General features: G+C 35.0%; 1 protein-coding gene and 1 long non-coding RNA gene across 8 annotated transcripts in view; one reads left to right on the top strand and one right to left on the bottom strand.

Annotated features, from left to right (window-relative positions):
- The window catches only part of LOC660275 (CUGBP Elav-like family member 1), a 202,027-nt gene that overhangs the window by 116,805 nt on the left and 61,151 nt on the right, over window positions 1-24,071 (top strand). The window lies entirely within an intron of this gene.
- On the bottom strand, window positions 733-23,942 carry LOC135265504 (uncharacterized). The gene is made up of 3 exons (XR_010333225.1): window positions 23,633-23,942; window positions 23,492-23,582; window positions 733-1,582 (listed from the first exon to the last, which is right to left on the bottom strand). It is a non-coding gene; the product is annotated as an uncharacterized LOC135265504 (long non-coding RNA).

Raw genomic sequence — 24,071 nt, 5'->3', positions numbered from 1 at the left:
TTTGCGAATTAATGCGGCTCGTAATTCAGCGTTACCTGTTGAGACGGAGCTTTGCGCGAAAGCTCGTGCCTCTTTCTAGTGGCGTTTTTCCCGATTTCACTATTGTTTGCTCAGCTTAAACTGATAACAGGCAGTTATGTAGAGCAGCGTTGCCGGTTCTCGTGATGGTGTCCTCTCGAAGCGAGAAAAATTCAATCTTGAGCTTTCGAGCCATTAAGTTAATGAACCCTGCGGCACGTCGCTGCCCAAACAATGTGCCACTGCTTGAGCACACATCAAAGAAACTTTGCGTCTGCGATTTTACGACGGAATAAAGTACCAATGTGGAATAACATTATCGCGGGAAGATATTTACCTACTAAACTCGTGTGTTTATTTTAACCTATACAAGTGATTTTACGCGACGTCAGTTAAAGATTCATTGCACCAAGTGGTTGGCCGATGGGTTCGGCTAATTTACGCGATGAAGGAAGCGCCGAAAATAGCCGGCTTGACCGTGGTCAGGGAAATATTCTAAAATGGTTTTCCCTCCGAAACAATCAAGAGCATAATACAGATTTCAAGGATTTATGTGCGTACAAGTTAAAATGTCAAGAGAAGGAAACTCATTAATCATACGCGCGAAAGGGTGCAATAATGTGGTTAATGTTGTGAGCATCACAGAGCTTTTATTTCAAAAAATTCAGATAAAGTGGTCGTAGGGATGAAAAATGCATTTTTGGAAATGTTGTAAAAGCAAGCTGTAAAATGTTATCATTTGGGCGATTTTAATAAGCGCCACGTTAACACTTCCAAGTTATGTGGATTTATCGTTAAAATCGTCCGATTTGCGGCCATTAACACGCGACGTTTTCCTCACCTCATCCGCGCCGGAATCGTGCGATCGTCAGTGTTTTTCTTCGCCCCGGAACGATTCCGGTCTGATTTCAGTCGTAAAAATCGGGCATTGTTTCCCGGTTGCTTTTTAAACCATGCCGACGATCATCTCCTTAAGCAGATGTCCGCGTTTCGGGGTAAAAACGGAAGCCTCGCTCCGAACGAATGTAAAAATAAACGGCGTCGTCACCGGAACGCGCGTTTTTTCTCCCGCACAAAAACATTAGAAATCTGAAAATCGCTCAGCCTCGCTGAAAGAATAGGAAGGCTTATCGGCATCATGTGTGCGAGAGTGCGGGCGTTTTTTCGGAGCGCTGTTGACGTTTTAAATAAACCGTTTCGTCTCAGTGCACGCCGGCTACCGTGCCCGATGACAGATTTAAACTTGTTAGTAATTAGTTGCTCGCTTTGATTATTCCGACAAACGAAAGATGAGATAATTGGGAATTGAGAGCCCATATTAAGGACGGAGGAGAACGAGGACAGAGGCATTTTAATAAGGCTAATTTCGCTTTCGCACCAAATTTTACTTCCGAATCGTCCTTATCGCACTTTGCGCTCCTTCCACACACCCGTACCAAGACCCATTAGTACAATTCCATCGGCGCTCGCTTTGACCTTTTCGTGAAACGGGAAGATTTATACCCGAGGGATTATCGGGAAAAACTTCGCCACTGCGTATGGAGAGTAGGGTTTTCTTCTTGACCTGAAAGTAAACAAGAAAAGTCCGCATGAATACGGCTACCACTAAATAAATAACAGATTTTACACGTAAAAAAAATACTAAGGAGTTGATTAGGGAGTAAAGATGAATTGCTGGAAGGTTCTAATTCTAACGCACATGCTGCCAGCATTTAAAGCCATTCTCCAAACAAACGTAACCATAAATTATGATTTTGCGCCTATCAATTCGAAAATCCCCCAAATATCTATCATTGCTGTCACAAGTACGAAATTAATTATATACCCGGATCACATCTGGAATTTGGTGTTGAAAGTTAGTGTCCAAAAATAGATTTTGACGATCGAAAAATTCGAAAATACTCAAGACTGTGAATTACCGGTTATTAAAAAATCTGAGCTATCTAATAAATGATACACAAAGATAAGAATTTGCAAATGATATAACGTAGATAGGTACCGTAGAAAATAGAAATGTTTTATTGAACTTTTATCTAAAATGTCAATATTCTATTCTTTAGCTGTAAAGTTCGTCGACTTATCATATAGCTAATAAATCCTAAAAATTTTGAATTAAAAAATAATCTTGTTTTAAGCATTTTTTTAACAGATGGAATTTATAAAAAAGCCTGTATGTGAAATTCGTTGATATGAAAAATAATGAAATAAATACCAAAATTGAGGAACCTAAAAGTGTATATTCATAAAGAGATGCTTATCTTTATAACAAAATACTTTCCTATAATCATAAAAGTTTTTCTACTTCTAAAGTTTTACTGAAAATAGTTTCACAAAGAGAACTTTTGTGTAACTCCTTTTTGGTAAATTTTGATGAGTTGTATTGGCAGTGCTGGGTTAGGTATCATCAGCCCCCACTATAATTTAGTGTATGATCTGTCAACAGCGTCAAGTCGTTTATTGATTAATTAACAAAATTAATTAACAAAATTAAGAAGAAATAGTTTGAACAGATTATGAAAAGTTAAACTAAACAAAACAAACAACAAAAATAGACAGTAGAAAAAATAATATATTACACTCGTTTTATAAGACTTCATTGTGGCGCTTATTCTATTGGAGCACTCCTTCGTCGTGCTCCAAAGTCATTCGTGCCACAACATCTTATAAAACTCGTATAATAGTATACTATTGAATTACTTTCACTTGCTTGCTTGGTTTGTCAAAAATCTCCAATTATTACTGACTTCAACTCATTATACTTTGGGTAGATAACTAAATAGTGACTACGTTGTGATTTTTAGTTTTCCTATGGACGTAAGAGTTAAAAAATAACAATTAAATAAATTAACAATTAACATTGAATTAAATAAATAAATAAAATAAATAAATAAAATTAAATAATAAAATAAAATGAAATAGTTTTCAGTACATGAAATTCTACGAAGAACATGATACATAGTTAAAATGTTCTTCGATAAGTTGTTAAGATTTTTTGAATGTTTCCAAAGCATTTTTAAGCGAAATTTTTAAAACAAAGTACCTGTCGTTTGTCTATCAGCCCAAAACGCCCGGAAATTATCCAAAAATCATCTAAAAAAATTCGGAAATTCCGAACATACCGAGTGTCGTTTCATAGAGCTGATAGTTTTTGAATTATTAAAGTATAAAAAAACTGCTTAGCAATTTTTCTTATCAGTAGAAAGTTATTTCTCGACGATCTTATGAGCATATCCTAATGCTTGATTTTTTTAACTTGTCGGGCATGTTGTAGTTTTTTTTTACAATTTATAAATGAATCAAGTCAAGTTCTCAAAAAGCTTCTGTGGGTAGAATGACATCTCACCTACCGACTTCAGTTCGGAATTAATTACCGAGACTGTGCCAACTATTACTGGTTACGATGAAGCAGAAAATGAAGTGATTAGCCCTTAGTGCCAACAAATTAGCCCAATTAGAATTTTGACAAGGTGCCAATTATTGGTAATCAGATCAACCAAATGATTAATAATAATATTAAAATGAATTGGAACTCCAACACGTATTTAGTAAACTAATTGGAATGATGACGATATTATAAAACCTAGCTAAGCTTTCTGTTATAATTACTCCAGAAACCACTTTACATATTCATATCGTTAAACAAATAACGTAGATAAGAATAACGCGCCATGTTTTATTAAATTTTTTCACCACCCTTGCGACCGTTTTCGCTAATTAACCTCTCCTCATACATCCTCTAATTTTTCTCGTGGAACAATAGCCGTCGTTGCGGCATTACCGAGCACTATGTTATAGTCGGTCCCTGGTATTAACGTTGCGGGAGGCAGGATTACGGTCCGCTGACACTTCAAACATCCCTTCGGGAAGTGTCATCCGGTCGGCCTGCGTATGGTAAGCGCATAGCGTCATCATCGTCGCTTGGAAATAATCGCAATCCGCCCCCGGATTAAAACACACACACACGGCCCATCACCGGAATATCCGCGGTGACCTTGTTTCGTCCGCACGACAAAAAAACACGACATCTGCTCCGGCTCACAGATGAAACGGCCCGTTTTTTATTAATCCCTCAATGTTGAGCCGTTTTTATCGCCGCCACGGCCGGATTAAGCCACTAACTAATGATCCGGACGATTTTAAACGGTTTTACATAAAACTTGAGGAAGCTTTTTGATTTTGGGCCAATTTGGAGTGGAAATATGTGGAAAATGGAGGCGCTGACGTCCGCGTCCGCACCTGTATTCATCATCACAGTTGGCATGGAGCGCAGACGGTTTCGATGAATTTCCTGAAAACACGCCTAATCTATGGGAAACGGGTCCAAGTGCGCGATGGTGTCCAGTGCGAAAATCTCGAGTGTTAATAAATTCGTATCTGTCGCGTGCTGCTCGCAATTTATGAGGTCGTCATTGACAGCACATGTTCACGTAAACATAGAGCGCTTATTTTTGCCAAATGAGAGAGTAGCGAGTCCACAAGACGTCGGTTTTGATTTAAAATGTTTCTGACAGTGTTCGCAATAAACTGGGGGGAGGAAATAACTCACGGGAGTTTGGAGTGTCTTGTATGCCGCTCGAGGACACTCGATTTTGCAACAAATTGCAAGGACGTCGTAAATTCGATGGAGAAATGAGCGATGATTTAAGGACCGCCGGAGCCGAGTTTATTCTTTCCGGCGGTGATTTATTTCGTTTTTGCGCAAACATCAATTATAATCGCACTTATGAAGCTGAAAAAGCACGCGACCGCCTTGCGTGATACATCAAAAAATCCGGGCGCGTTTCCGGACTCGCGTTTCCAATTAGTCGCGACAGGAGGACAGAAAATACCTGGACGGAGGCTGTTCCGCCCGCCGCCCCGGACGATGCACAACCGCCGAGGGGAACCGGAATTGGAACAGCCTGCTCGTAATGTCTGAAATTGAGGTCGGAATAATTTGATTTTTCGCTCCGGATTAAATATTTATACTGATTTCCGGAGTGAAAAGTCAAATGTGGAAGTTTCCGGCCTACGCACTCTGCACACATAATTCCAAGATCGGCGGCGACTAGGACGCGAAAATAAGGAAAAATCGCCCTTTTTATGTATAGCCAATTTCAGGTTAAGGCCGAAATTTAAATTCAATATTCTCTTTCCCGCTGTCGTATTGTAGCAATTTCATGAATAATTGAAAGAAAGAAGCCAAAATACTCGTTGACATTTCTTTGGGAAACTTTCTAAGTGGCGCACCGACAATAAAAAATAAGTGTACTCACAACGAACGCTTTATTTTTACGAGGAGATGGATAAAATCAACGCGCCTCGTCAAAAACCACATAATCCTGTAAACATGCCGATAATTTGAGGATTATCGCTGGAAATGAGCAAATGAAATGTTGTTTTCTACAAAATAGAGCGCGAGCTCTACTCGAGTGATGATTCTTTGCCACACTGTCTGATCACGATTCTCTAATAAACAAAATGCGAGAAACTGATCCAATTTTGTAGAAATTGCACGAAAATACAATTCTGGAAATTCATTCGGTACAATATTGCAAGAGCTTAGCCCAATATAAAATTCAAAAAAGACAAGCGGTTTAACTTGCAGAAAATCACTAATACACGAATGCACCCCCAAACTTGCCTTAACTTCAAAAATTGATAAAAAAAACATGGAAACATCCATTGTATTATCAGTTTTTATCCCTGATAAGTGATAACTGATAAGCAAGATTTTACGAAACCTGTGCTTCTATTTGGTACTTCTAACGTGTTTTTATCATCTATTCGATATCGATCAAAAATATTAATTTAACAGTTATCTCATTTTAAAAGAATTATTCAGGTTAATTGACAAATTTTGATAATTATTATCAAATTGTCTTATGTAAGGGTATGACTACACCAAAAGTAACGCGCAAAATTCACATTTTTGTTGTTATAGTCATTAAAAAAATACTCGAAACAGGAAGATTTTATCGTTTAAATGCTACATTATTTTTTTAAATGACAGCTCATGTTTTATTTACTGTTTTACATAAAATACATTTTTAAAAAAAGATATCAAAAATAAAAACAAATTAATAAAAGAAACACAATATTGACAATTAAACATAATAATGGGCTTTTTTTGTTCTTAAATAATTTTATAAGTAGTAATTGTTTTTTATGATTTTTTTCTGTATAATTAGCATGAAAACACATAACATGACACTTAAATATTGGAAATAAAAAAAAATCATTTCTCATAAATAAGCAAGAACGAAAAGATAAAGCCTTTATAACTTTTTTTTATTTTATTTTTTTTTGAATATATTATACTTACTAGTAAGACAAAAATGTGTTTTATCTAATACAATCAAAAGTGTCAGTTGTCATTAGGGTTGCCAGACTTTCTATATTTAATAGAAGTCTACTCATATTTAACTAAAATCGTCTATGTCTTCTGTGTTCCTAAAATATAGAAGCAAAATCTTTTATATTTTGCGAGCGAAGCCTTGGATTAGATACTTTCAAACGTTCTTATCTTCTAAACGCAGAACTTTCAGAATTGCTTTTACTATCATTCATCTTCCCGATGTGGAGCGAGTTATGGACCACTCTGTATAAGTAATGTAAAGAAAAACGATGTCATATAATTTAAAATGAAGTTTAATTGTTCTTATTTTATTTAATTGTTTTAATTTATCACTATGTATGTATAATTTATGTTAACTTTTAATGTATTATAGTAATTAGTAATTAATGTAATTTGTAATAAATTATTTAATTAAATCTTCTATATATTTTTTGAAACTTCTATATTTTAAAGCGAATTTTCCTATTTTCGTCATTTTGATTTCGGGCAAACGTAGTTGTCATTTAAAAATATGTCATTACTCAAAAACGAATGACGTTAGAAATGCCATTTTCGTGTCAAAATATAGCATTTAAAAAATAAAAACAACCTGTTTTATTTTTTTGCCTTTCTTTTGGTTCATTCAGTATTATGTGTATGAAACAAATAAATTGAGAGTGTTCCTACATACATAATGTATACCTACAGCCTGCGAACTGACTTTAAATCAGTTTTTAATTTATTTTATCTAGTGTGTAAGCCAATTTAGAGCGATTTGGATTATTTTTGAACCAGAAACTCACTTATTTTAGAAGATTTAATTGCTAAAAAAGAAACAGAAACAGATAACATAAACATACATATTATAAAAAAGAATAAAATATAAAAACGAAATAACATATAACAATTCCTCAAATATCGTTTTTTGTTAACGAAAGCAAGCTTGGTTTATCACAGACAAATAATTTAAGGATAGCTGTATTCATTTTGAAAAAAATACTGTATTTTCATTAAGAATGATTAATATACAAAGTCTTTTTGAACAAAAAGAATGGCATTTGAGTTACAGAGAGACCACTTTACGGCCCTTTCTTTAAATGTTATTAATTATTATTGTTTAGTCATATTTTATTTTATTTATATTTTTATTTTAGTTACGTCCAAATCCAAACACATCCACCATCAATCGTTGTTGAAAGCTGTTGTAAAATAATATAAGTACAATGTAGTTGAAGGTTAGATTTTTAATGCAATTTTTAATCAAATTTGTCCTGTTTTCGTAGCGTCAGCGGAAAATTTCTAGGAAACATTAAAAGTGAAATAACATCACAAACAGATTTCCTGTTTTCATCAACTTCAAAGTGTCCCGAAAATCGTCCTTTTTCAGACTAAAATAATCCACTGCGCTATTTAGAGTATTTGTATGAAAAATATTTGATTTATGTGGTACACAAAACCGTGCTAAAACACCCGTAGTAATAAACCGTTGTTTATTAACTGCTTATGTTAACAATGATGTTCGAGATTACATTTACATAGCGACTAGAACATCATCGTGTGTGCGCCATCAAGACAACACGAAAACAGATTGGGTTTTTCTCAATCGATTTCCTCCGGAAAATCAGTTGGTTGTAATGAGTCCGGGCGCTTTTTCCGCGGCAAGGTCCGGTCGTGGGATCGCTCGAATTGCACGATTGACTTTCGGACGAAGACTCGGTCCTCGAGGGGACGCCGGAATTGTCGTCGAGACGACCGGAAGTGCGATCTCGTGAGCGACGAACAAACGACTGCTTTTTCGAAACGAACACTTGTCGGGGAAATAAGACGTTCGTTGGTGTTATTAGCCTCTGTTTTCTCGTTACGAGACGCTTGATGTTGCCGTTGGTTTGTATTCATGTAGCGGGCGCCTAATCGTTCGTGCTCTCAAATTCGTCGATTCATTATTTAAATATTTCCCCGGAATAAATCCCTCGGCATATTTATTGCCGGCCTTGTTGGCGAGCAATTAACTCACGAAAATAATATATTCGAAATCGATGATGAGGGGCTGCATTTTTTCGCCCATCATAATTGCAGCGAGGTTATTTGATCGCAGAGTTAATTAAATTTCGAAAATGATTAGATACCGTACGCAAATATTTGCCAGGTGCCTATTTTGTGAAAAAAATACTGCTGTAATAATGCTGATGTTTGCTTATGATAAGATAGCAAGGTTTCACTGTGATACTTTGAAACATATTAAATATGGAAATGATTAAAGCACTGAGGTGAAGTAAGACATTATTTTTCCCAGACCGTCAGTTTAGCAGGGGAATGTGTGCGTTAACACCTAACGTAAATATTGCTCAGTGAAACATATGTTGTTGGGAAATTAATTTAACTAGTCACAAAAACCTTATCGAATATTTTATCGCGATAACTGTATCGATTTTCACACAATTCCGTTTTATCGTTAATCTCTTCTAAATTTAACGAGACCGAAACGTAATCATCTCCGAATAACGCTCACGCATTCGCCTACGACCTCTCGTAAACAACCACATTGATTCTCGCTTTTCCCACTTCCGGAACCGTACCATAAACGGAGGCACTTTATTTTATTTTTATTTATTCGCCGGTTTTTTGGATAAAGACCCGGAAAGTAACAAGTCTCTTCTTCCAACTCCATAAAAACCCTTTCGAAGTTTGCTAAAGACGAAAATCTGATCATTTTGCTCTTTTACGCCAACATTTAGCTAAATCATGTTGAATTTCCATCTAAGTTGTAAGTTAGCAGAAAAAGGGAGACAAGCAAAGCGACAAGTAATCCCCGCAATCCTTTGTTTTTTTTTTCCTTGAATAAATTAAGAGAGCTAATTAGTATTTGCATAGGGTGTTAAAAACTCTGGAAAAATATTTGGCCAGAAACCTAAAATCTGGAGGCTAGAATCGTACTTATTATTCGGAAATAAAATTAACTAGACGCTCTCTGGTGATGACTTTTGAACTATGTCGAAAACAGTAACGAATTTTTCGTATAATAATTCTACATTTAATTGACATTTAATGAATTCTTCAACAATTTTGCGTGTATAGTGTTAATTACTTACATTAGAGACAATTCCTTTTAAAGTATGTGACGGTAAATACTAGTTTTGACTTTCGTTCTGCGGTTTTTCGTGACAAAGAGTTTACTGTTGGAATTTGAAAGTGGATTAAAAGTAAAAAAATAAAAAACTGATTACAAAGTGTTATTGTTTATTAAACAGTTGTATAATTAAGCACTATAAGTAATGGATCACAGCGAACACATGTTGGACTCAAGAAATCAGTGTGTGACCTGACCTGACCTGACCACTGAAAAAATCAATAAATACGTCGGTAAATCTACAAAACTACAATTAAGATTAACAACTGCTGATTCATTTAAACATAAATTGTTTCAAAATGTAGGCTTTTCACTGTCTTTGTAATAATTTTCCAATAAAGAAAGCGAACCAAACAGTCATTCGTTATTCGTGTTTTCCTCGTCATCTTTAATTTGTCAAAATTCGTTTCTGGGACCAAAGATGTAATAGTCATTCCGCATAAGCAATGCAATAATTGTAAAACCCAAAATTCGTACAATGCTCAAAATATCCGGATAAACATTTTCCCGCCATTTATGGTTACTGTTTTCAACCCAGCTCAGTGGCGCCCTCAACGATAATTTTATTTCCAAATAGTAAATTGCTTTTTAATTTCCTTTTGATTATTTTCTGATGTTTAGCAAGCCAACATCTCTCGTTAATTAAATTGATTCTGGACGTTGTAAGGGCATGGTGAAGAGATAACAGAACGTCCACTGCATTAAATTTATCACAAAGTTTGCCTGCATGTTGATGCAACAAAGTTTGAGTTTGCAATCTAACCAGCGCCTAAAAATTCGTATGTAACTCATCTAAAACTCGATTAAACTTATCGCCGTCCCGAAAAAATGTGTATGACACTCCTGCGAATCCGTTCCCATTACCGCTAATTGATGTTTGAAAGTCATTGGTCCTGAGCCGGCCGGCGTCGCGATCGTCCGAAAGCGGCTTAAAGATTATCGTCCGGAGGCATTTTCGACTTCGAGTATAAGTGTATCCGTCGTCGCAAATTGTCGTTTCAAACTAACTAATTCCCCGTTAATTCCGGCAAACAAAGTTAATTTGCGCAAACAAGTGGGTCCCAGTTTTCCCGAGACGCGAAAATGCGGGAGTATGATTTTTGGCCCTCGCTCGGCTAACGACCGGAGTTGCGGCGAGACGTTGTAAATAAACGTTTCGAAAAAATTTCGGACAGGGAATGTATTAATGCGGTCAGGGGAGAGGATGATGGAGGGCTGAGATGGGGTTGTTTACGGCAAAGGGCGTGCGTGAGTTTTTGTCAGACCGTTTCGGATTACGATAAGGGAAAATCAATGCGTTCGATGTTTTACCTAATTTAAATGTATTTTAGGGACAAGATTTATTGCTTGGTATTTTTTCAGCAATTAATTGGGGTAGTGAAAGTTGTAGCTTGGCCTGACATGACTTAATATTTAATAAGGGTGAATTTTTTATTTTCCGTTCGTTGCTAACATCGGAACACTGACGGGAAATAGCACTTTTTATTACTTCTGAAATTTTAACTCGGAAAGCTCCACTTGGGTTGTGGGCGCTTTTCCAATAATGATAATTGATATCCTTCTGTTGTATTGGAAAGTTCCCTGAAGAGCAATTTTTCCGAAGAATTACACGGAGTAAAAATGACATTTCTCAAACTTTTTGTCCACTCAATGACACACATCTATCTAAAACTTATTGTCCTTTTCTTTTGCGAAATTACGACCGAATCAATAATTCCGGCTGTCGAGGGAAATTGGAACGTATTGTACATAAAATAGTTAAGCGAGGGGACCGGACTTTTAATTAATTTAAAAATTTATCACGGCCAATTCTTCCAGATTTATGCGTTCGCATCACGATCCTAATAATAGATGGGCGTTATCTGAAAGCGCCCCAGTTATATTCGGCTTAACATAAACATAAATAAATTCGATATCTAAACATCGCAACATTTACCGTTTCGATATCCGATTCCAATAATTTGATAGCCGCGTTATGGATGTACTTTTTCGACATTTGCATCGAACGTTAATAAAACGGCGCTCGAAGAAGTGCTTTCCCGACTGAAAGGCAGCCGAATCGCGTGACTGCAATTTTTCAGCAACGACTCCCCTTACAAAAATCAAAGCCCTTCACACACACACACAGTGCAAAAGCATTTACAAAGTCTTAAAATAACGACCGATTCTCCAGTTTGCGAAACCAACAAAGCTCTTTAATTGGCCGAAGTGCGGGCGGGCCATAATTTTTCCTCCACGGAGCGACCCGACCTGAAAACAACGAAATTATGGTGCGCTGTGTGCAACAATGCCAAGTTTCTAGGAATTCGTGGATTGATTCCAAAACGTACAGCCATTGGCATTGTCTTCACAACAATGCCGATTCCGGGCCTTTCTATTCCAGCGAACAAAAAACATTTCTTGAGCGGCGTTGTTATTAAAACAACAACGTAAATCAGATAAACATTTTCGGGTTTTGCTGCTGCGCGCGAAAAGCACGGAACAAACTGTAAACTGTTTTGATAACGGAGCACGGACTGCTCTCGGATAATTATATTAAAATACGGAAACAAAAAACACAAAAATGAGGAAAACAAACCAGGATACAACCTGGCTGATTTTGTACTTTTACTCCCAGCGAACGTTGCGTTGTTGTTTGTTGACTCGCCGAGGTGTACTTTGCGTTATTTTTAATGGAAACGCTTAGTATTTCGGTAAAAATATCAGAAAGCAGAGGGAATTTATGATAATGTCGACAAGACAACGAAATTCTGGCGTTAATTGTTGCGGTAGAAAGAGCATTTAATTTATTGCACAACAGTTGCACATTTTATACTTTCAGCCTCAAAAATGCCAAGGTTTTTAAACTGTAATAAAATATACTAAATCTTGGTTAAATTAAATCAGCGTACAGTAACTACAAGTCCAGAAACACTGTCTCAAAATACAAGAGTATAGCAAGCTTACCTTGTTAAAGCCGGAAACAAAAAATCTAAGCAGCAAGTACTGACTTGTAGTTTGCTGTATTTTCCAAAAAAATTTAGAAAGTCAAGAAATCAATTAATGTCACGTCAAACTAGTTTATCTATGAGCTAAGTCGTTTAAAATTTGTTAAAAGCATTTTTGTTGGTATCATTTTTAACGTTCTTTATAATAATAATAAGAATTAAATATAATTATTTACTAATAATAATAATAATAATAATAATAATAATAATAATATTAATTAATTAATAATAATATTATTATTATTATTATTATTATTATTATATTACTATTATTATGCTTTTTTCCTATTTTAAATCAAGTTTCCGTTAGCAGCGTGTTTTAAATTAAAATGTTCCAACAAAAAAAATTGGACTATGCGAAAAGTTCTCGAGTGCCTAAGTATGTAACTCGCATACGCTCGTTGCTTAACGACAGCCCTCGAACTTTAAGCTTATGTTTCCACACTCGTACTATTGTTAGTAACTATAAAATAAAGTTATCGTTTTTTCTACACTTACCCATCTTTTTCTATAGTACATATTTCTTTAATTTTTTAATGTTAACTTTCATGGTAAGCGACTTAGTTTGACTTAAATCAAAATGATTAAGGGAAACCAAAGTAATTTTCTGTTTTGGTGTTTAAAAACGCATTTTATTCGTAAACTTCTTTAAGTTTAAGACATGAGACAGGTGTGTTAGTTAAAATTTTTTTACGTTATTACGTTATAATAAGTACAATGTGTTTTTAAATGATTCTCATCTAGTTAACTTTGAAATTAGGTTACATATAAAAAATTTGTATTGCTCTGTTCAATTCGGAAATAAAATTAACTAGACGCCCTCTGGTGATGACTTTTGAACTATGTCGAAAACAGTAAAGAAATTTTCGTAATGCCACATTTAACTGACATTTAATGAATTGTTCAACAATTTTGCGTGTATAGTGTTAATTACTTACAATAGAAAGAATTACTTTAAAAGTACGTGGTGGTAAATACTAGCGTTGACTTTGGTTCTATAGTTTTTCATGGTATAATGTGTTTATTGTTGGAACTTGAAAGTGGATAAAAAGTGAAAAATATTTAAATTTTGATTACAAAGTGTAATCAAACAGTTGTCTAATTAAAGATTATAAGTAATGGATCACAGCGAACACAAAGTTTGGCTCAAGAAACCAATAAATTAGTGAAGTGTTATGAATTTTAGGTTAGAATTTTCCACTGAAAAAAATCATGAAATGTTGCGGTAAATCTACAAAACTACAATAAAGATTAACAACTGCTGATACATTTAAACGTAAATTATGCCAAAAGGTAGGCTTTTCAATGTCTTTGTAATAATTTTACAATAAAGAAAGTGAACCAAACAGTCATTCGTTATTCGTGTTTTCCTCGTCATCTCTCATTTGTCAACATAAGTTTCTTGCATCAAAGATGAAATAATCATTCCGCATAGGCAATGTAATAATTGTGAAGCCCCAAAATTCGTACAACGCTCAAAATATCCGAATAAACATTTTCCCGCCATTTATGGTTACTGTTTTCGACCTAGCTCAGTGGCGCCCCCAACGGTAATTTTACTTCCGAATTGAATTCTCTAACAATAGATGTCAAAACTGTCAGTTGTAAAATTTACAAATTGTCAATTAATTAATTTTAAAAATTCCGTTAAAATGCAACTAAATTGTTACACTGTGTAAGAAAACACTTTTATTGTCGATGCTTATTTATGAATTGGAGACCTGTTCGGTGTCTAAATGCCTGTCATTACTTCTACAAAGCGGCAGTTCTGATTTTTCATGGGAAATTCAGAGACGACTAGATGAGAATCATTTAAAAAAACATTGTACTTAGTATAGTGTTAACAAAGCATTAACGCAATATTTTTTATTCTAATAAATAATTTGAAAAGTTAAACAAAACATGAGAAATGGTTGTGTTTATGTACAAGCATAATAATTGGCCTACACCTATGTTGTTCATGTTTATTGCATATCTAAATATTCTAAATTTATATTCGGCGTCTCAGATTAATAAATAAGTTCTTAAATACGCAGAAATTTTGGACCAGGACCAGATAGGTCAAGGCTAATTTTAATTTCCCGGCATTGTACTGTGTTGGAACAATGATCTCGCATTGGTGGATGAAACATTTCAAGAAAAAGTAAAAAGGAGACAATAAATGAAAGATTTTGTATGTAATATGAAGCAGGTAAAACAGCAGTTAGCGAGTTCTAGTTAATTTACTTTTCAAGCTCGTCGGTGATTTCTAATTTTCCGGTTGAAACTTTCCACTCTGCTGTCATAGTCGTCGAAAAAACCCCAACATGTCCTTTCCGCATTTGTGGCTGCGTCCTTGTCGATGTTAATTTGGGCTAGATAGCAAAAGGGGTGGATAAAACCAACCGGTAAATTGTGCAGAGAGCGCGCTGTGCACTCAGGACCGTACTTGTCCGGTAAATGGGGCAATTAAAGTTTTTGTCTGGATGTCAACAATAAAAGTGGCCTGGCGTAATATATTTTTTTATTTTACGTTGTCGACTAAAAGTGGGACACACTCGGGGGTGGTTTATTAGCCGCCGACGGATCAATGGGTCAGATATGATAGCCGTTATCGCGGCCGATTCCTGTCGGAAGCGAAGTGGTCGAATGCGGTCGAACCCTTTTTAAATAAACATTAAACCTACGGCTATTATAAGCAGGATCTCATCCATAATGTTTGCCGTATTCTCACCGGCGATCCCCATTTATCGTTCAAATTTAATGAAATACGTGTTAGGTATACGACCTGTGGAGTTACTAATATGTGGCGACGAGCACGAGCTGCACCCGGGAGACCCTTTTAAACAAATTATTCTGAGTACGTTGGCGGTTCTTATTTTTTGCTTTTGTGACCCACGATGTTTATTTTTTTATGTGTGGGGCGAGAGCAAACGAGACGTTTTGTTGCAATGGCCATCAGGAAGCGGTCGCTCCAACAAAGAGAGGATTTTCTTGGCTTAAATCTCTTATTCTTTCGGTGGTTGTTTTTTCCGACTTTTTGTCTTTTATCTGGGGCTTCGCAGGCGACGGTTAGTAACCGGGCTGCGTGTGCAGTAGCTACCTGAAGATTTCTACTGACGTTTATTTTTGGCGGAGTCATCCGACTAATATTTCAGAATCTTTCCGGATGTCGACTAACACTGAGAAATGTCGGGATCACTTGTCTGACGCACGTCCAGAATGCCAAAGAAATTTGCCACAACTAGGCAAAACTGTTATTTTTTGACGCAGATTTGAAGTAATTGCATTGTGTGGTTGATTTATGAATGTGCAAATAAGTGCGACTTATGGCAAGTCGTAATTAATTTCTCCATATTACCCCAGTTTCATGGGCAATTTTGCATGTAATTTTATGTAAACTGCGGCACATTCCGCGTAATCATGCGAAGCAGCGCTCCTGCTAATAGTCAAAGCGCAGACAATAAATCATCTTTGGGAGAAAAAGTCGTCGGTATTAGGTGCGTTTTAATTTCGCGTCTTATCGCAGTTTGGTAATATTTTGGAGGCGTATTTATTAATGTATGAGTTACCCTGCATGATATAAATTCGCGAGTATTCTCAAGATAAATGTGTCGCCGGGGTTGGAGAGATTTATCGGTTGGGAGAATATGTGGTGGATAGATACCCACTTTCCGGTAAAAATAATTTCGGAAGCTTGGCACGAAATCTATTTTATTTCGAATGGAAATTATTTCACGAGGAGTTCATTTGGGCCATAAATAAGGCTCGCGTCATCTGACAGCGATTACCAAACTAGAGCAAACATGAAATTCCACAATGCAGATTACACGTTATTCAAACAACACGAGATAGAGAGAAATTTACACTGGTGTGCGTCTGGATGTGACAGGGAGAGAAAAATTAGGTACGGCAAAGAGAGGAAAAGGGAAACGAAAATGAACTTACACCGAAATAATGTCGGACGATATATCTCGACACTTTGCGAATAATTTTCGGGTCTATTTTTTAATATTAGAGCGCTTTGTGTTTTTATGCGGTGGAAATGGACGTGCATATTGGATTATTTAAAAATTCAAATGGAAAAATTTTCATTTACACACAGCAGGAAAATACGAATATTTGCAGTGGCTGTGAAAAAATTTAATCCCTGTTGTGATGCCATTATCCCGAAACATTTCCAAATTTTGTAATAATTTACGACAGCTATCGACACAAGATTTCAAAACCTGTTGACTCCACTAATCGGTACTGGAATATTGCGGAGCATGCTTTAATCGCCCCTTAAACTATAGCCCCGTACATATTTTGAATACGTATTAGGTTATTAAAGCGTGGCGTGTCAGCACCCTTCCAGCCAGGAATTTGACCCGAACTTGGCCCCCACAAAAGAGTTTTTTCACTTTCAGTTCAAGTCAAAAATTGTAATTACAATTTAGAGACCAGTGAGCTGAACACAAGTCACGTGTCAAATTTTATTTAGGGGATGCTGCTCTTATCTCGTTGCTTTCAGGCACTGTTTGATCGATATCAATGATTTTCTCTCCACTGCTAAATTAGCAGAGGATGTTTCATTTTTAAAGCGTTCAAGCTTGTTTTACTCACCCACACCTTGCTCATAAAAACTAATTCCACAATAAATCATCTTCCCGTTTTTACATTTTATTTTTATGAGTGCTGAAAAATTTTCGCCCTTGGAAATTGTTTAACTCATCAAGTTGTTTACCGATTAGAGTCGCGTATGAAAGTTTGTGTTTTCCAAACTTGTGTTCACTGAAAGTTTTCGTAGTGCCAATAAATGAAGAATTTTTGCGTGCTTGATGGTTGATTTTAAGATATTTTTAATATTTTTTTCACAATTTACAAGGCCCATTATTTCAATAGTGAGTGAAACAACTCTGAGTGAACCTAAATTTAACGTTAAGTTATAGTTAAATAATTACTCAATTAATCTCAAATCAGCGATAAATGCTGTTTTGTTGGGACCTGTTTGGTACAAAAAATGTATCAAATACCGCGTATTATGATTAGACAAACTTCCAATTGTGAATTTGAGGTCGTTCAGTAATCTGTATTAAAATATTACTAGTCAGAAGCAACATCAGAAGTTAATGTCGACAGTGGCGGAAGCAAAAAGCGAAGAGCAAACTCTGACAAATCGGGGGTGCAAGTAATAACATTAGTTCTCCAAAAAAATATTACTGAATGCAAGAAAAGTGGAGAAATTACTAATAAAAACGCACTTAGTTTGGTCGGGTTGATGAGAGACAAAAAATGCTTGCTTCAACAATTTAAAAATATAAAAAAATCAAAGATCAAAGGTAACACAAGTTTACAGTACGTAATATCTGTTGTCTAAAAGACTTTTTTCTGTCGTGAAATAATTGGGGTGTTCAGTGTTATAAAGAAACAAGTCCAATTTTTGTCATTTTGAGAAAAATATAGAAACATATGCTATAAAATCTTTTCGTTCAAATGCAATTATTGGTTTTGCAATAGAGTGTTTTTTTAGATGTTATTAAACAAGTTTTGTTATAACACTGAAAATTTGTGAACATTTGTTCAGTGCAATAATGATATAAGTCCATCAGTCGTTTCTTCTCTACAAATCTACAAATTAATATTAATTGTATAGTAATATAAAAAATTATAAATTACATCTGACATTTCATTTCATGTGTGTTGTATAAATTTAAAGACAGTATTTTTAAGAGAGTGGTTTTTATTGAGCAAAAATGTTAAAATAATGGTTCGTTCTGGCTCTTGGGGTCAAAGGTGTTTCGATTTAAAAACAGCAATTAAAAAAATTATATATTTACATCACTCTTAAAGACTATTGTAAAAGTTTCAATAATTTTTGAACATTTCCTGATGGAGGAAATATAAAAAAATAAAAACTTTTAAGGGTTGCTACCCCTAGAGTCCCGTTCGCTAGAACGCTGTAAGTAGGTAGGTATACCTATTTACATTAAAAATAATCTTCTAATGTAAAGCTTCCGGACTATAAGTTATGTGGAAAAAAGATTTTAGGAAAAAAAGAGAGGATAAAAGATAATATTAACGTTGGATGGACAAAACTTTAACGGGCTAAAAATTGAAAAGCTTCTAATTTAAAAAAAATGTCTCAGTTCGCGTTTTATACTAACTTTTATTTATTTATTTTTTAAACAAAATATTACAATGTTCTAACTATGTTGCTGTATAGTTTACATTGTCTTTTAGTCATTACCTAAAAACTATACGACTCCAATCTAAAACAGATTTGCAAAATATCAGCAAAGCTCCGAACTTCGTAACTCAAAACTTGTCTAAATGGACTTATCATAGTACTGAACACCCCAATTGTTGGACGCTAATTTTAAATGTGCAAACAGAATTTTTCTATCAGCTTTTTTGGAATCTACTGTTTTGTTGCCTCAAAATCATTTCATAAACTCTAAAATGAAAACTCGAGCTGATTTTGGAAATTCAGGAAATTTGGGCGTCAGATTTGGAATCTACACTCCAAAAGTATATGGAATTAATTTGTGGCAACAGACAAGGAGTGAAACTGCGTAAACCAGTGTAATCGATTATAAAAAAAGTAATAATAAGACAAACTGGTACTGGTAGAACCTCTTGCAAAATTCAGGAACTTTCTGCTGTAGATTTAGCGGTAGAAGAAATATTGAGAAAGGAAATGCATAATTTGTCACCCTTTTTTGATTGTGTTAGCGAAGTGATTCAAAGTAATGTAGTAACTGTTTTATACTCACACCTACATCTATAATGGTTATTTATTTCTTTAATATAGGCTTAAATATATTACATCTCAAATATATCACATTTTCAATTTTTTCCAATAACTCTTCTGTTGTAGCGATAAACCGAGTGATAAACAAGATTATTGAAAAAAATTATGTGAATACTAATTTTCAAAATTGTTGACAGTTCACACGTTCCTCATGGTCACTATAGGTATTCACATCATACAAACCCAATTCTGAGATAGAACACTTCTACGCTTTTAACACATGACATAAATTAGTTTAACTCTATTCCTACTTTAGGTCTGAGTTAGAAAAAGTCAAGTTAACTCAAGAGTCGGGTTATTTCGGGTTTAGAAATAAGTTTTTGAGTTTAACCTGAAGTTTACATTTAACGCGACATTGAAACAACTGGTCGTGGTCAGTTACCTATATCTAAAAATTATATGAAAGGTTCGTTTGATTAGAAAAACCGAATTCGTATTTGAGATGTTGCGTTTCTTACACTTGGGCACTCAGGATATTGTCATATTTACCAATTTACCACTTCGGTGCAAAAATGCGTGATATTTTATTTATCAAAGAAAATGGAAAAACCCGGATTTTAAAGTGATTACATTGAAAGCATTTGAAGATGCGTTTAGAAAAAAGAAACTCGTCTAGACTAAACAGGGCATAAAATTTGACTTATTACTCGTCCATAAAGAAAATACGCAATTGCAACAAAACGACCACAACCACGTTGCTATTTTACATTTTTATAGCAAACTTTTTACAAGTAGATTTGCGTTGCAGTCGAAGACATTTGATTATTTTCTAATTTAATCGTTCCTCGAGCAATAGTAATTTTCGGCAGGATATCCCGCATTTTTTCTTATCCTGGCACCTCCGCCGCTGCGACTCGTATGCGTCGCCCGTTTAATATCCGTTTCCTCCGACCGTAATTCGTTCTTGTGGTGACGGCGGCGGTGGCGGTGGCGGCGTCCCTCACGGCGAAATCAATTTTTCCATCACGGCAATCGGATCTTTTATTCGCCGCCGCCACAGCCACCCCCAGAATCAAATTAGTCGAACATTACACGCTCTTTTCGCAGACTTTTGTCTTAACGACTGGCCAATAACACGAACGGCTGTGTCGTAACAATTAGAATGCCATTTTATTAACAATTTTTTCTTTGTTTGGGGAAATTAGAACGTAACGTGCAATTATCGTTACGGCGGTTAACTGAAATTTGCTTAAATGCAAATTAGCGTATTTATTCTCAATTTGCATGGCGAAGATTGCGCGCGGCTAGTGAACCGTAAAATTTTTATTTTAACAAATTTGCCGCCTCTTGAAAACGCAAAAGCTTGAAACGGTTTAAGTGACAATTGAATTATGTTCGGTGCAGCTTTTGCATGGCGTCATGATGTCCATGCCGGGCCACAATTAATTCCGAACGTGCTTTTTTCCCAAATTTATCCCGTCCCCAATATAAATGACCGGTCACGGTTTGCATTAAATAAATAAAAGTCCTGCGGAGGTAACTAAGTCCCCCGTCCGGAGGGAGCACGAATTTCAAAGCACGTTTAATTTTTATTCGCGCGATATTTCACCGCCAGTCTGAATACATCCCGCATTAAAAGCCACACGGAACATAACGACACTTTCGTTATGTTCGGCAGGAGCTCAGTCCAGGACCCAAACGGCGCATCAAGCTTTTCACGTAATTTCCTCGTACCGACATTATGCCGCAAAAACACTATCCGAATTAATTAAATTATACTTATGGCGGTGACCACGTCGCTATAAATATGTTCGTCTAGGGTCTAGGCGAAAATAATTTCCACTCTGGACGCATTATGCAAATTTGAACGGGTGGCGAGAAAGGTTTCCCACCTTATTTTTTTAACACTTGAAATTTGGGTCGTTTGGACGTGCACTAAAGGATCGAATACACTTCACTTTTCAAGAAGTCATAATTTTTTTTGCAAAAAGTACAAATTAAAGAGACAGTTAACAATTAGCAAAAATATAGATAGAAAATTCAGTGTTTATATTTTACTAAATTTCTTACCAAATTCACGAAATTTTGATATGTAAATGAAAAATCTGAAAATTATGTCACAATCAACAGTTTTTTTTTCTTTATAGAATATAAAAATTTTATTCTGATAACGTTGACATGGATTCTGCTGTCGATAATTATTTGTATTATCAATAAATTAAATGGTCTTTGTAAAAACATTGAATTCGGAAAGATTATTGAGGTAGCTACTAGTGGCTTGGTGTATTTTCCCTCTACAGTTCTTTGTCGAATAAAGATTTTTGCAAAATTCTGAACAATTTCTAGTAGTAAATTATTAAATTATTATAAGAGTTTTATAAGACATTCTATGGCGGTTTTGGAGCACGACGAAGGAGAATGAGTGCCACAATTAAGTCTTATAAAACGAGTGCAATATACAATTTTTTCTACTTTCTATTTTTGTAGATTTTTTATTTAGTTTAACTTATCAAAATCTGTTCAAACTATTTCCTCTTAATTTTGTTGATTATTCGGGCTTTATCAATAAACCACTTGATGCTGTTGACAGATCATACACTAGGTTCCAGTGATGACTGATGACATCCAGCCCAGCACTGACAATACAACTCCTAAAAATTTACTAAAAGGAACAATTTGTGAAACTAAAATAGAAAATAGTATATTTTGATACGAGTTTTATAAGACGTTCTGTTGTGGCACAAATGGTTTTGGAGCACGACAAAGGAGTGCTCCAATAGAATGAGTGCTACACTTAAGTCACAAAAGTTCTCTTTGTGAAACTACTTTCGGTTTCACAATGAACAATTTGTGAAACCAAAATCGAAAAATAATTATTAAAGCCCTAAGAAATTCACTAATTTATTTTTACTGTCTAACGCCATTTGAGTAAGCTTTGTTTTCAGCAAAAAACATTCGCCTGAAAACCAGACAACAGCACAAAATTTTGAATAAATAAAAAATTTATATGGGCCTTAAAAATTGATAGTATAGGTTCACTATTTTTTACAATTAAAGGCCTTTTTCGTAAGCTTTATTGTCAGGAAATAATTATAAAAAATAAAATTAAGCTATTATTTAAAAAATGCACTAAAAAGTAAAAAAATATGTTTTTCTATCAAAGGAGAATGGAGAATATTTCTTCTTTTTTCGTTTTTTAACCTAATCTAAAACGTAAACACGTCATTTAACTCCTTTAGGGGGTAATTCGCTATAAAGAATTGCATTGTCACACAGATTACGTAAATATGCAAAAATTCAGTTCATTCAGACAAGAACTCTTTCAAATTTGGCTCGGAAAATATGAAACAGACAAACAGACAAAACAAGTTAAATAAAAGATTTAAAAATAGGGAAAATTTTACAAATGACTCGCCCAAAAGCGAAACAAATTGCAAAATATTTTGAAAAAACTAAAATATTCACAAAAGCCCTAAGAAATGAGCGTCAATTTACTAGTTTTTTTTGTCGAAAGCCTTTTGCAAAAGTTGTTTTCAGCAAAAATCAGAAAAATAAACGTAATACTTAAATACAAGGTTATTCAAAAGCACCGTACAATCTCTCGGGTGCTGAAAAAGGACATTAAACTGAATTAAAAGTTCCTATGACAAAAATCCTTTGAGCCTTTTTTCACGAGATATAGCTCTTCAAAGTTAAATTTTCTAGGTAAGTTTTTGGTGCTTCAGATCACATTTTTTAAAATTCAGTTAGCGAAAACGACAGCTTTTGGAACATTAAAAAAATCCTGTTAAAAATTAATGACTTATGATGTACAAAACTATTAAAAAACTTGCAAATTTAACAATAAATTAAATTCGACATTACAGGAAACAATAGAGGAGAACCTGTACCGTTGCTAAAGAAAACAAATTCAAAAATATATCAAAATTAAGTTGTTTGAAAAAAAACTGACTTCATTTTTGGTCTTTTAACACCATACGAGAGTTTGTCACTTTTGAATCACCCTGTATTTCTAAAAAACAAATACTAAGTCTCTAAGAAGTAATTATGGGTTCACTAACTTTTTACAGCCGAAGACCCTTTTGGTAAGCTTTGTTTTCAGCAAAAATCATTTTTTACGAATGATTCGACTTAAAAACAGAGGAAACCAAAAAAATACTACAGCCCCAAATTTTTAAGTCGAGGCTTTGTTTTCAGCGAAAATCAGGAAAAAAAAGTATGATATTTTAAGAAAACAAAAAAATTATTAATTGACTTATTTAGGATGTTTCTAGTTACTTACTAGATTTTTTTATTGATTAAAGATCAAAAAGACAACAGTAGTGACTCACCCTCACAATGTAATGTTGTAATACCCTTTAAAATCCATAAATCTACTAATCTTGTTACCGCCACCGCCTTATGCAATTTTTCTCCAACTTACTGAAATGAAAAACAATATTGCAGTTTGAATTAAATTCTGCGCCATTTACTTCTTATCCCCTTTTATCGGAAAACCATTTTCCTTTATTACACGAGCCATCCCTTAAACTTTCACTTGAATTTTTCTCAACATGTTACCACCACCGCGTTCTTGCTTATTGACCGGTTTCGCAGCACTTGCGTTAAAAATTGCACTAAGTAATAGTTTTTTGCGAACACTGAAGACTTCACCTTGAAACTATCAGTGCACAAAAAATGATCAACAGGTTGAGGGGTGATGTTAGAAAAAGCGGCGATAACGCATTGTGTTTGGTACAAGGCCGTGTCTGTCCTCATCAAATTGTAGTCTCGCAATGAGCATAAATCAAAAACTTGGCTGAAGACCCAGACACGTTAATCCATCACTGTGCTTTGTAATTACATAAAGACGAATTTAGCTTATTTCGAGAATGGTTCAAAGGGTGCGAAATTAAAATTTGGCGGACGCTG

This window comes from Tribolium castaneum, chromosome 2 (assembly GCF_031307605.1).
Source record: "Tribolium castaneum strain GA2 chromosome 2, icTriCast1.1, whole genome shotgun sequence".
Lineage (NCBI taxonomy): Eukaryota > Metazoa > Arthropoda > Insecta > Coleoptera > Tenebrionidae > Tribolium > Tribolium castaneum.
The sequence above is the reverse complement of the archived record's forward strand: the minus strand, read 5'-3'. Positions and strand labels throughout refer to the sequence as shown.